Source organism: Scyliorhinus canicula, chromosome 4, assembly GCF_902713615.1.
Source record: "Scyliorhinus canicula chromosome 4, sScyCan1.1, whole genome shotgun sequence".
In the NCBI taxonomy this organism is placed as follows: Eukaryota; Metazoa; Chordata; class Chondrichthyes; order Carcharhiniformes; family Scyliorhinidae; genus Scyliorhinus; species Scyliorhinus canicula.
In genome coordinates, this window is record NC_052149.1 from 86007944 (window position 1) to 86020629 (window position 12686).

Below are 12686 nucleotides of genomic sequence, written 5' to 3' on the forward strand. Positions count from 1 at the left end.
AAATCTACTGTTCTTTGCTTCATACAAGTGCTTTTTAAATAAATGATAACACATTAATGGAGTGGACAGTATTCTTTCTTCATGTGGTTATTCACGAAGGCCTGCCTTCACTTCTCTTGCCCCTCACCTGAGGTATGGTGATCCTCAGGTTAAATCACCACCAGTCAGCTCTCCCCCTCAAAGGGAAAAGCAGCCTATGGTCACTGGCATTGGACTGGGGTGTGCACAGAAAGAAGTCTTACAACACCTGGTTGAAGTCCAACAGGTTTATTTGGAATCACTAGCTTTCGGAGCGTAGCGCCTTCCTCAGGTGAGGGTAGCCCCTGCCAGGAGGCATTGCTGGGGAATTCCATGAGGGAGATGCCGGGGGTTTCATTGGGGGGGGGGGGGGGGGGGGGGGGGGGGGTGAGGGGTAAGGAATGCTCTCTGTGGGGTGTTGTTTTTTTCTCTCTTTTTTAACATCAGGGCACCCTTTAAAAACAGCAATCTGATCTTTCAGGAGCCTAAGTTGCTGGCAAGTAGGCTCTTACATCATGGTACCCACTCCTTACCTTTCTTTTGTCTAATGTCAAAAGATATCTTGGGAAAGCCAGTAGTGCAGTTGGCAGGCGACATCCTGCTTTTCCTGCCCGAGTTGACACTTAGACCAAAAATATGAAAATCCAGCACATTGACTCAGTAACTCAGCAAACATGATTAATACTAATGCTGTGAGGACGAATTCCACGAATGTACAAGATACTTTTCGAGCAGAAGCATGATGAGGAACCAACTAGAGAGAAAGTGACATGAGATGTGATATTGTGAAAAGAAAAAGATCTAATTAATAACCTTGAAGTCGAGGAACATTTGGGGAAGAGTGATCATAATATGCAAGAATCTTACATTAAGCTTGAAAATGATGTTGTTCAATCCAAAACCCGTGTCTTAAATCTAAAAGAAGAAAACTATGAAGGTATGAAGGGCAAGTTAGCTATTGTAAATTGGGAAACTGCATTAAAATTTATGAATGTAGACAGGCAATGGCTAGCATTTAAAGAATTAGTACATCATTTGCAACAAATATACATTCTTTTGAGGCACAAAAATCCAATTCGAAAAGTGGTCCAACTGTGGCTAACAAGAGAAGTTAAAGGAAGAGGCTTATAAAGCTGTCAAAAATAATGGTAAACCTGAGGTTTGGGAGCATTTTAGAATTCAGCAAAAGAGAATCAAGAAATGGATAAAGAAACAGAAAACAGAATAACAAAGTAAACAGCAGGAAACATAAAGACAGACTGTAAAAGCTTCTATAGATATATAAAAAGGAAGATTTGCAAGGACAAAGTTGGGCCCATTATAGGCAGAATTTATAATGGGGAATACAGAAATAACAGAGAAACTAAACAAATGTTTTGGGCGGGATGCTCCATCAGCTGGTGCCGGAATCGCTCAACACGATTGGGCAGAGAATCGGTTTTCACGCCAAAATTGTGGCGGGGGCCGGGTTCACACCAAATCACAATTCTCCGGTGCCTCAAGAGTGGCAACAATGCACACACTCCTCAAGTACAGTAAACACCATTTGCACATCATGAGCGGGTATTCTCCAGGGCCTCCACAATTCTCCGCCTACATTGGGGGGGGGGAATTCCCGACGTTGAGGTTCACTTGTGTTTTTAAAAATTGAGAAACAGATGCCGATGCTGATGAGGGAGAGGAGGTAGGACATGGAGATGCGTGACCGTGGGCTGCCGGTCCTGACACTGGCCAGGCTGGCTGGGGTGGGAGTCCTGAGTGTGGGGCCGTGGTAACCACCCATGGGGACTGGGGTGATGTCCAGGCACTGACCGCCATTGCCGCGGCTGCAAGGCAGCCATCTTGTTGTGTACCCCGCTGACCACTCATCTTGAACCCTGGTTCTGCAGAGTGCCACCAGCTGTTTGGTTCCACCCACCCACCCCCCCGCCCCCCCCCCCCCCCCCCCCCCCCCCCCGCCGCCACCACTGCACTCCAGCCCCCGCACTCCACCTCTACTGTACTTATACACACACGACTGTGTGGCAAGATTCAACTCCAATTCAATCTATAAGTTTGCAGATGATACGACTGTGGTAGGACGTATCTCAAACAACGACGAATCAGACTACAGAAGGGAGATAAAACACTTGGTTGCATGGTGTACCAAAACCGACCTCACTAAATTTTGGAAAGACCGAGGAACTGATCATCGACTTCAGGAAGTGTAGCATGACACACACCCCCATCTACATCAATGGCTCTGAAGTGGAGATGGTCGATAGCTTTAAGTTCCTGGGGGTCACCATCACCAACAGTCTGTCCTGGTCCACTCACGTTGATGCAACAGTGCAGAAAGCCCAACAACGTCTCTACTTCCTACAGAAGCGAAAGAAATTCGACATGTCTGCACCGACTCTCACAAACTTCTACAGATGTGCCAGAGAGAGTATCCTATCCAGCTGCTTCACAGCCTGGCATGGCAACTGCTCGGCCCAAGATCGCAAGAAACTGCAGAGTGTAGTGAACTCAGCTCAATGATTCACACAAGCTTGCCTCCCTCCACATTGATTCTGTATACACCTCCTGCTGCCTCAGGAAGGCAGACAGCATTATCAGAGACCCCTCCCACCCAGGCTTTACCTTCCATCAGGCAGAAGATACAGAACGTAGAACATAGAAAAATACAGAAAAATACATAGAAAAATGCATTTCATGCCCCCACTACTCTCTGGGTAAAGAACCTACCTCTGACATTCCCCCTATATCTTCCACCATTCATCTTAAATTTATGCCTCTTTGTAATGGTTTGTTTCACCCGGGGAAAAGGTCTCTGACTGTCTACTCTATCTATTCCCCTGATCATCTTATAAACCTCTATCAAGTCCTTCTCGGTTCTAATGAGAAAAGGCCGAGCACCCTCAACCTTTCCTCATAATACCTACTCACCATTCCAGGCAACATCCTGGTAAATCTCCTTTGCACCTTTTCCAAAGCTTCCACATCCTCCCTAAAATGAGGCGACCAGAACTGCACAGTACTCCAAATGTGGCCTTACCAAGGTTTTCTCCAGTTGCATCATCACCTCACGGCTCTTAAATTCAGTCCCTCTGCTAATGAACGCTAGCACACCATAGGCCTTCTTCACAGCTCTATCCACTTGAGTGGCAACTTTCAAAGATCTATGAATATAGACACCAAGATCTCTCTGCTCCTCCACATTGCCAAGAACCCTACGATTAACCCTGTATTCCGCATTCATATTTGTCCTTCCAAATGGACAACCTCACACTTTTCAGGATTAAACTCCATCTGCCATTCCTCAGTCCAGCTCTGCATCCTATCTATGTCTCTTTGCAGCCGACAACAGCCCTCCTCACTATCTACAACTCCACCAACCTTCGTATCGTCTGCAAATTTACTGATCCACCTTTCAACTCCCTCATCCAAGTCATTAATGAAAATCACAAACAGCAGAGGACCCAGAACTGATCCCTGCGGTACGCCACTGATAACTGGGCTCCAGGATGAATATTTGCCATCCACCACCACTCTCTGTCTTCTATCGGTTAGCCAGTTCGCTATCCAACTGGCCAAATTTCCCACTATCCCATGCCTCCTTACTTTCTGCATAAGCATACCATGGGGAACCTTATCAAATGCCTTACTAAAATCCATGTACACAACATCCACGGCTTTACCTTCATCCACGTGCTTGGTCACCTCCTCAAAGAATTCAATAAGACTTGTGAGGCAAGACCCACCCCTCACAAATCCGTGCTGACTATCCCTAATCAAGCAGTGTCTTTCCAGATGCTCAGAAATCCTATCCCTCAGTACCCTTTCCATTACTTTGCCTACCACCGAAGTAAGACTAACTGGCCTGTAATTCCCAGGGTTATCCCTATTCCCTTTTTTGAACAGGGGCACAACATTCGCATCTCTCCAATCCCCTGGTACCACCCCTGTTGACAATGAGGACGAAAAGATCATTGCCAACGGCTCTGCAGTTTCATCTCTTGCTTCCCATAGAATCCTTGGGTATATCCTGTCAGGCACGGGGGACTTGTCTATCCTCAAGTTTTTCAAAACGCCCAACACATCTTCCGAACAAGTATCTCCTTGAGCTTACCAGTCTGTTTCACATTGTCCTCTCCAACAATATGGCCCCTCTCATTCATAAATACTGAAGAAAAGTACTCGTTCAAGACCTCTCCTATCTCTTCTGACTCAATACACAATCTCCCGCTACTGTCCTTGATCGGACCCACCCTCGCTCTTGTCATTTTCATATTTCTCACATATGTGTAAAAGGCCTTGGGGTTTTCCTTGATTCTAGCCGTCAAAGATTTTTCATGCCCTCTCTTAGCTCTCCTAATCCCTTTCTTCAGTTCCTTCCTGGCTATCTTGTATCCCTCAAGCGCCCTGTCTGAACCTTGTTTCCTCAGCCTCACATAAGTACCCTTCTTCCTCTTAACAAGCATTCAACCTCTCTTGTCAACCACGGTTCCCTCACTCGACCATCTCTTCCCTGCCTGACAGGGACATACATATCAAGGACATGTAGTATCTGTTCCTTGAATAAGTTCCACATTTCACTTTTGTCCTTCCATGACAGCCTATGTTCCCAACTTATGCACTTCAGTTCTTGTCTGACAGCATCATATTTACCCTTCCCCCATTGTAAACCTTGCCCTGTTGCACGCACCTATCCCTCTCCATTACTAAAGTGAAAGTCACAGAATTGTGGTCACTATCTCCAAAATGCTCCCCCACTAACAAATCTATCACTTGCCCTGGTTCATTGCCAAGTACCAAATCCAATATGGCCTCCCCTCTGGTAGGAAAATCTACATACTGTGTTTGAAAAGCTTCCTGGACACTCTGCACAAACACCACCCCATCCAAACTATTTGATCTAAAGAGTTTCCACTCAATATTTGGGAAGTTGAAGTCACCCATGACTTCTGCACCTTTCCAAAATCTGTTTCACAATCTGTTCCTCCACATCTCTGCTGCTATTGGGGGGCTTGTAGAAAACTCCCAACAAGGTGACTGCTCCTTCCGTATTTCTTACTTCAACCCATGCTACCTCAGTAGGAAGATCCTCCTCAAACTGCCTTTCTGCAGCTCTTATACTATCTCTAATTAATAATGCAACTTCCCCACCTCTTTTACCACCCTCCCTAATCTTATTGAAACATCTATAACCTGGAACCTCCAACAACCATTTCTGCCCCTCTTCTATCCAGGTTTCCGTGATTGCCACCACATCGTAGTCCCAAGTACCAATGCATGCCTAAAGTTCACCCACCTGGGGCGGGATTCTCCCCTACCCGGCGGGGCCCCGTGGTGCCAACCACTCCGGCGTCGGGCTCCCCAAAGGCGCGGAGAAGGCTAGGCCCACGCCGGAGCGTTTGGCACCACGCCGACTGGCGCCAAAACTGACACCAGCGGCCTTTGACGCCCGCTGCCCGGCGCCAGGGCTGGCTGAAAGGCCTTCGCCGGTTCGCGCATGTGCCGGTGGTGACATCAGCGGCAGCAGCTGCTGACGTCACCACCGGCGCATGCGCGCTGGGGGATTCTCTTCCGCCTCCGCCATGGTGGAGGCAGTGGCGGCGGTGGAAGAAAAAGAGTGCCCCCACGGCACTGGCCCGCCCGCCGATCGGTGGGCCCCGATCGCGGGCCTGGCCACCGTGGGGGCACCCCCCGGGGTCCGATCGCCCCGCTCCCCCCCCCCCCCGGGAGCCTGCTCGTGCCGCCGATCCCGCCGCCACCAGAGGTGGTTCAAACCTCGACGGCGGGAGAGGCCTCCCAGCGGCGAGACTTCGGCCCATCATGGGCCGGAGAATCGCCGCAGGGGGCTCGCCGATCGGCGTGGGGTGATTCCCCCCCCCCCCCCGCCCCCAGCCAATTCCCGGGTGGCGGAGAATTTCTGCCACGGCGGGAGCGGGATTTTCGGCGGCCCCGGGCGAAGGGTCGGAGAATTTCGCCCCTTATTCCTGATGCTTCCTGCATTGAAGTACACACACTTCAACCCATCTCCGTGCCTGTAAGTACTCTCCTTTGTCAGTGTTACCTTCCCCACTGCCTCACTACACACTTTGACATCCTAAACATCGGCTACCTTAGTTGCTGGACTACAATTCCGGTTCCCATTCCCCTGCCAAATTAGTTTAAACCCTCCCGAAGACTACTAGAAAACCTCCCTCCCAGGATATTGGTGCCCCTCCGGTTCAGATGCAACCCGTCCTGCTTGTACAGATCCCACCTTCCCCAGAATGCGCTCCAATTATCCAAATACCCGAAGCCCTCCCTCCTACACCATTCCTGCAGCCACGTGTTCAACTGCACTCTCTCCCTATTCCTAGCCTCGCTATCAAGTGGCACCGGCAAGAAACCAGAGATGACAACTCTGTCTGTCCTGGCCTTTAACTTCCAGCCTAACTCCCTAAACTCATTTATTACATCCACACCCCTTTTCCTACCTACGTCGTTGGTACCAATGTGCACCACGACTTCTGGCTGCTCACCCTCCCCCTTAAGGATCCTGAAGGCACGATCCGAGACATCCCTGGCCCTGGCACCCGGGAGGCAACATACCTTCCGGGAGTCTCGCTTGCGACCACAGAATCTCCTATCTATTCCCCTAACCATTGAGTCTCCTATCACTATTGCTTTTCTATTCTCCCCCCTTCCCTTCTGAGCCTCATAGCCAGAATCAGTGCCAGAGACCTGGCCGCTAGGGCCTTCCCCTGGTAGGTCATCCCCCCCCCCAACAGCATCCAAACCGGTATACTTGTTTTGAAGGGGAACGGCCACGAGGGATCCCTGCACTGTCTGCCCGTTCGTTTTCTTTCCACTGACTGTAACCCAGCTACTCTTGTCCTGTACCTTGGGTGTGGCTACCTCCCTGTAACTCATCTCTATTACCCCCTCTGCCTCCCGGATGATCCGAATTTCATCCGGCTCCAGTTCCCCAACACAGTCTCGGAGGAGTTGGAGTTTGGTGCACTTCCCGCAGGTATAGTCAGCGGGGACACCGGTGGTATCCCTCACCACCCACATCCTACAGGAGGAGGATGCAACTACCCTAGCCTCCATCCCCTCTTACCCTGCAGAATACAGCTGCACTGTGGACCAACTGGAACTCCGCTCTCTGACTCTGCTCCCAGTCAGCTGCACTCTCTGTAAACTCCCGGTTCCCTTCATGCTCTTTGAGGAAATGTAGGAAATGAAATGAAAGGCGCACCTTACTCCTTCCTCACCTAACTCCTTCAGTCACCAAACTCTCACTATAGCACTCAAATGCACCCAAATTCAGCACTCCCTCAGTCACCAAACTCTCACTATAGCACTCAAATGCACCCAAATTCAGCACTCCCTCAGTCACCAAACTCTCACTATAGCACTCAAATGCACCCAAATTCAGCACTCCCTCAGTCACCAAACTCTCACTATAGCACTCAAATGCACCCAAATTCAGCACTCAGTGCAAACAAAGTCTGCACTGTAACTAGCTCAGATTTATACTGTGACTCTAGCCTCTGAAAACTGGCCTAATCCAATTAACTAATTAACAAGCTCCAGCTGCAAATAGTTACAAGTAGAACCTTTGTTTAAAGCTGATTGAAAATTCACCTTCTTCTCAACCAAACAGAAACTTTTAAGTTAATTAACTAAATAAAAGAAAGACTAGACTTTAGATACAAATAAAAAATAAACCCTTAATATCCCTGTCACCAAACTCTCACTATAGCATTCAAATGCACCCAAATTCAGCACTCAGTGAAAAGAAGTCTGAAGACCCACACATCCAGACAGAGGAACAGCTTCTTCCCCACAGCTCCTAGACTCCTCAACAACTCTCCCTTGGACTTATCTGTTCCCTTAAGAACACTATTGACGATGCCCTATGCTGCTCTTGTTCCGCACTGTAACCAATCACTATTTGTTGATGCACCATTTGTCAATGTACTTTGTTGATTATTCTTTTTGTCTACTATGTACGTATTTCCCTTGGCCGCAGAAAAATATTTTTCACTGTACTTCGGTACATGTGACAATAAATATCAATCAATCAATCATCTGCACACCAGCCTCCACCCCTGCACCACACTCTCTGACATATCACCCCCCCAACTGGCCACCACCCGCCACTTCAGCCCCTTCAGGGGGGGCGCTGGACAGGGACCGCAGAGCATACCACTGGCATGGGCAGCGGCTACCAATAGTATCCCTGGTAGCAGGTGCGGGCACCAGGGCCACGAGACCAGGGTGCAGGGATGGGGGGGGAGACATGCAAGGGCAGAGATGCAGTGCCAACCGGGACACCGTGTAGCCCATTGGACCTGGTTGGGCATAGGGTTACACACCATGCAGACATTAGATATTAGAATACAACCAGCAATGGTGGCCTTCCTGCTAGTCGTCACAGCCCTGGGGATGCCCTGCAGCTGTACGAGCTGGAACTGCTCAAGGAGGAGGAAGCTGCAGCAGCGAAGCGTGCCCCAGAGGAACAGGAGGCAGCCACTGAGGACAGGGAGCCAGCCTTCCAACGGGCAGAGGAGGAGGAGGTGCCGCATGAGGCCTCGCGTATACAGGCAGCGGCTGTCAATCGAGAACCTGCTGGACCAGACATGCCGTTGAAGGCTCTGGTTGAGCAGGGGGACAGTGCGGCATATCTGCCGGATCATGTGCACATGGCACCACAGGGGAATGGGGGAGGACTCCCGCTTCTGGTGGCCATCAACCTGATGGTTGTCTTGAACATTTATGCAACGTGGTGCTTCCAGGCGGCAAGTGGGGACCTGTTCAAGATCTCACAGATCTTGGTGCACAGGTGCATCTGCACTGTCAGAGGCCATATATTCCCAATCGGTAAAATATATCCATTTCAATGTGGACCGGGCCCACCAGGATGCCTGGGCAGCGGGGTTTCCCGCCATCGCCGTGGCAAGGACACTGCATCCTAGCCCCACTACGTGGGTGGTGGTGGGTGTGAGGTTGGTGTTGGGTGTGAGGGTGGTGTGGTGGACTGGTGTGGTAGAGGTGGCACACGTCATGGGGAACCACAACTCAGCGGGGTCTTATTTCCTTGCCCGATGCCAACCTTCACGCCGGTGACTTCTCTTTCCTCCGGCCCGCTGACCATGTTCAGGGTCTTCTGCTCTGCTGTGGTGAGAGGCCGCAGGTCCGGTGGTCCCCCTCTGGTCTTCTCCTGCTCCCGGCGGATATGGGCAGCCTTCTCCTCAGCGGCAGGAGGCACACAGAAACGCACAGTGTTAAACAGTCTGACGTATGCAGCCCAGGATTGAGGGGTGGAGTGGTGGCGATTAGCTGGTAGCTTCAGTGGCCAGGGCATCTCGCCTTGGCGGCCGGTACGGGTGCTGGCATGTGGTGCAGCGTGGGCGTTCGGACGCCGTCCAGGTGGGGGCGGAGTTACGGGTGTGTGGGACGGGAATTGGTGCCAGGGGCATGATACTGCCTACTCGCCCTGGCTGCCCTGAGGTGGTTGTGCAGTTTCTTCCTGCACTGCTGGCCGGTCTGGACCATGGCGCTGATGACCTCTGCCACCTGTGTCAAGGCACAACGAATGGCGGCAGCTGGCAGCCTCCTTCCCAGCCCGGGGTACATCAATTGTGTTCCACGCTAAGCCAATGCTAGTCCCGTAATGGTCGGTGAATTAGTCCAGGTACGGCGCTAGTTTTCCTGTCGGAGAACTCCAAAACTCCACGAATCCTGCCCCAGCGTGAACACAGTCTCAGGAATGGAGAATCCGGCCGTTTGTGTCTGTCTTCACGAAGGAAGATACAAGAAACTTCACAGGAATACTAGATAACCAAGGGACAAGCTAGAATGAGAAACTAAAAGAAATTAGTATTAATGAAAAAGTACTTCTGGAAATGCTAATGGAACTGAAAGTTGATAAATTCCCTGGGCGAGAAAGGGAGAGAGAAAACAGGAAACTGCAGACATCTTAGTCTGACATCACTCATGGTGAAAATGCTAGAATCCATTATAAAGGATGTGATAAATCGATCAGTGCTTGCGTCCCAAACCAGACACAAAATTGGGCATCATGGAGACGAAAATATTTAAATTGCAGGAGTATATCAGGATTAAATAGGAAATCAGAGCAAGAGTAAGTTGACATATTCTTGTACTTATTTGGTGAATTTGCTGACAATATAACCATAAGAGAAGGCGCAGATAAATCCTCAACCACACCTGGTGAGACGTTGAAAGCTTTGACAAGTATTTTAAACTCCACGTTGTGGAGAGCATATGCCTTAGAAAAAGAATAGAATACCCCCAATAAAGTAACAAATGGGCAAGGAGACTCCAGAGCGAGGGACACAATACTCAAACAAAATACAAGATGATTGCAAAGAATGTCAGCGCAATGAAGTGCATGAGCTGAAGAGCTTAGTGTAGATGAAAGAAACGGTTTAAAAATCGAGCTTTTTGAAAATGGCAACACATTACCCAGACTGCAGTTGGCAATGTAGAATGAGCATCGAGCTGTGAATAAAGGAACATTATCTGATGTAACCCAAAAACAACAAACCTGCAAAAAGAAAATTAAGCTATTACACAGGAAATTAGTGTATCAAAGCCGAGCTGGAAGAACTCAACCAGTACAGCTAGGCACAACAGCATGTAGAAACGTTACTCAAAGAACTCACTGCCTTGATGTTAATAATAATCTTTATTTGAAGAGTCAATACTTGGCCCTGGAACAACTCAAGGGGTTAAAATGCAGAAAAAGCTGCTTTGGAACTATCAGTATCTGCAAAGCACTCCATTGATGCACAGCGTGAATTGCTGAGGGATTAATAAGATGAACAGTTGAAAGAACAGCAAATAATGCTTCAAGGTCAAATGTAAAAGTACATAACCCTTCCAACATGAAGAAATGAAGAACAGTGGAAAAAACTGATCAGAAAACCTAAGACGAAGCTTCACAAAGAAAAAGAAAACCTGTACAAGGCCATCAAGTCAACTTTGGTTGCTCTAGAAGATTACGAAACAAAGTAACTGAAAGAACTGAAGACCCAGTTGGAAGAAAATATGTTCAATATTTCAGAAGAAATCTGACATAACTCCAATGGGGAGCCTAGGATCAGGACTATACGATTTCCCATGGCCTCCACGGAATATAATAATAAATTGCTTATTGTCACAAGTAGGCTTCAATTAAGTTACTGTGAAAAGCCCCTAGTCGCCACATTTCGGTGCCTGTTCGGGGAGGCTGGTACAGGAATTGAACAAGGGCTGCTGCCCTTGTTCTGTATTACAAGCCAGCTGTTTAGCTCACTGTACTAAACCAATATGAACTTCCCCTTTAAGGGGGTGGGGTTTCCCCTTTACATGGAGAGCCCCAGTTGTATAAAAACCCCGGCCCAGCAGCAAATCGGGGAAGGAGACCCTTAGACAAAAGGGAAGTCTTGTAATTGTATCGATAAAAACCCTGTTCTGTAATTTCTACTTTTTTCTCTGTGTTCTGCCTATCGTGGATTCGACAGAGTACAAGAAAGAGATTGAAGAGTTGAAGAACCCGCTGAATGGAAAAGTGGAGGGATTGAAAGAAAAAGCCATCGAGTTTTCCAAGCTGTGAGCGGATACTGAAGCCTCAAAAAAGCGCAATTACAGAACTGAAACAAGTTCAGACTTTGCCGGGGGCAAACTGTCTAACAGTCGAACCAAAATGAAAAACAAGGACAAAGCTCTACTGCAGGCATTGAAAGGTGGAGGCATGGGCTTAAGTAGGGTGCTCTTTCTAAGGGTCAGTGCAGACTCGATGGGCTGAATTGCCTCCTTCTGCACTGTAAATTCTATGATTCCCTTCCTGATTAAAAATTTGTCTATCTCAGCTTTGAACATACTTAATGACCCAGCCTCTTCAGCCCTCTGTGGTAACAAATTCAACAGATTCACCACCCTCTAAGAGAAGAAATTCTTCCTCATCTCTGTCTTAAATGTGTGACCCCTTAGTCTGAGATTATATCCTCTGGTCCTACACTCTCCCATAAGAGGAAACAACCTCTCAGCATCTACCCTGTCAAGACCGATTTATATTATCATACACCTCATCCCTAACCGTATATACTACCCCCAACACCAGCTCACATCCCTATCTGACTAACCCCATTCCCTGTCCATAGTCTTGTCCTCAAACCCCATTTCCTAACCACGTCTGATCCCCCTAACCCCATCTCCACCCGCTCTTTCCATCCCCTATCCCCATACCCACCCCTATATCCATCACCTATCCCCATATCCAACCCCAATATCCATCCCCTATCCCCATACCCACCCCTATATCCATCACCTATCCCCATATCCAACCCCAATATCCATCCCCTATCCCCATACCCTATATCCATCCCCTATCCCTATGCCCACTCCCTATATCCATATCCATCCCTTATATCCGTCCCCTATCCCCATATATTGATCCCCTATTCCCATACCAACCCCTATATCCATCCCTTATTCCCATACCCACCCCTATATCCATCCCCTATCTCCATACCCACCCCATCCCCATATCCACACCCTATATCCATCCCCTATCCCCATATGCATCTCTATGCCCATATCCACACCCTATATCCATCCCCTATCCCCATACCCATTCCCTATTATCCATCCCCTATCCCCATTCCCTATATCCATCCTCTATC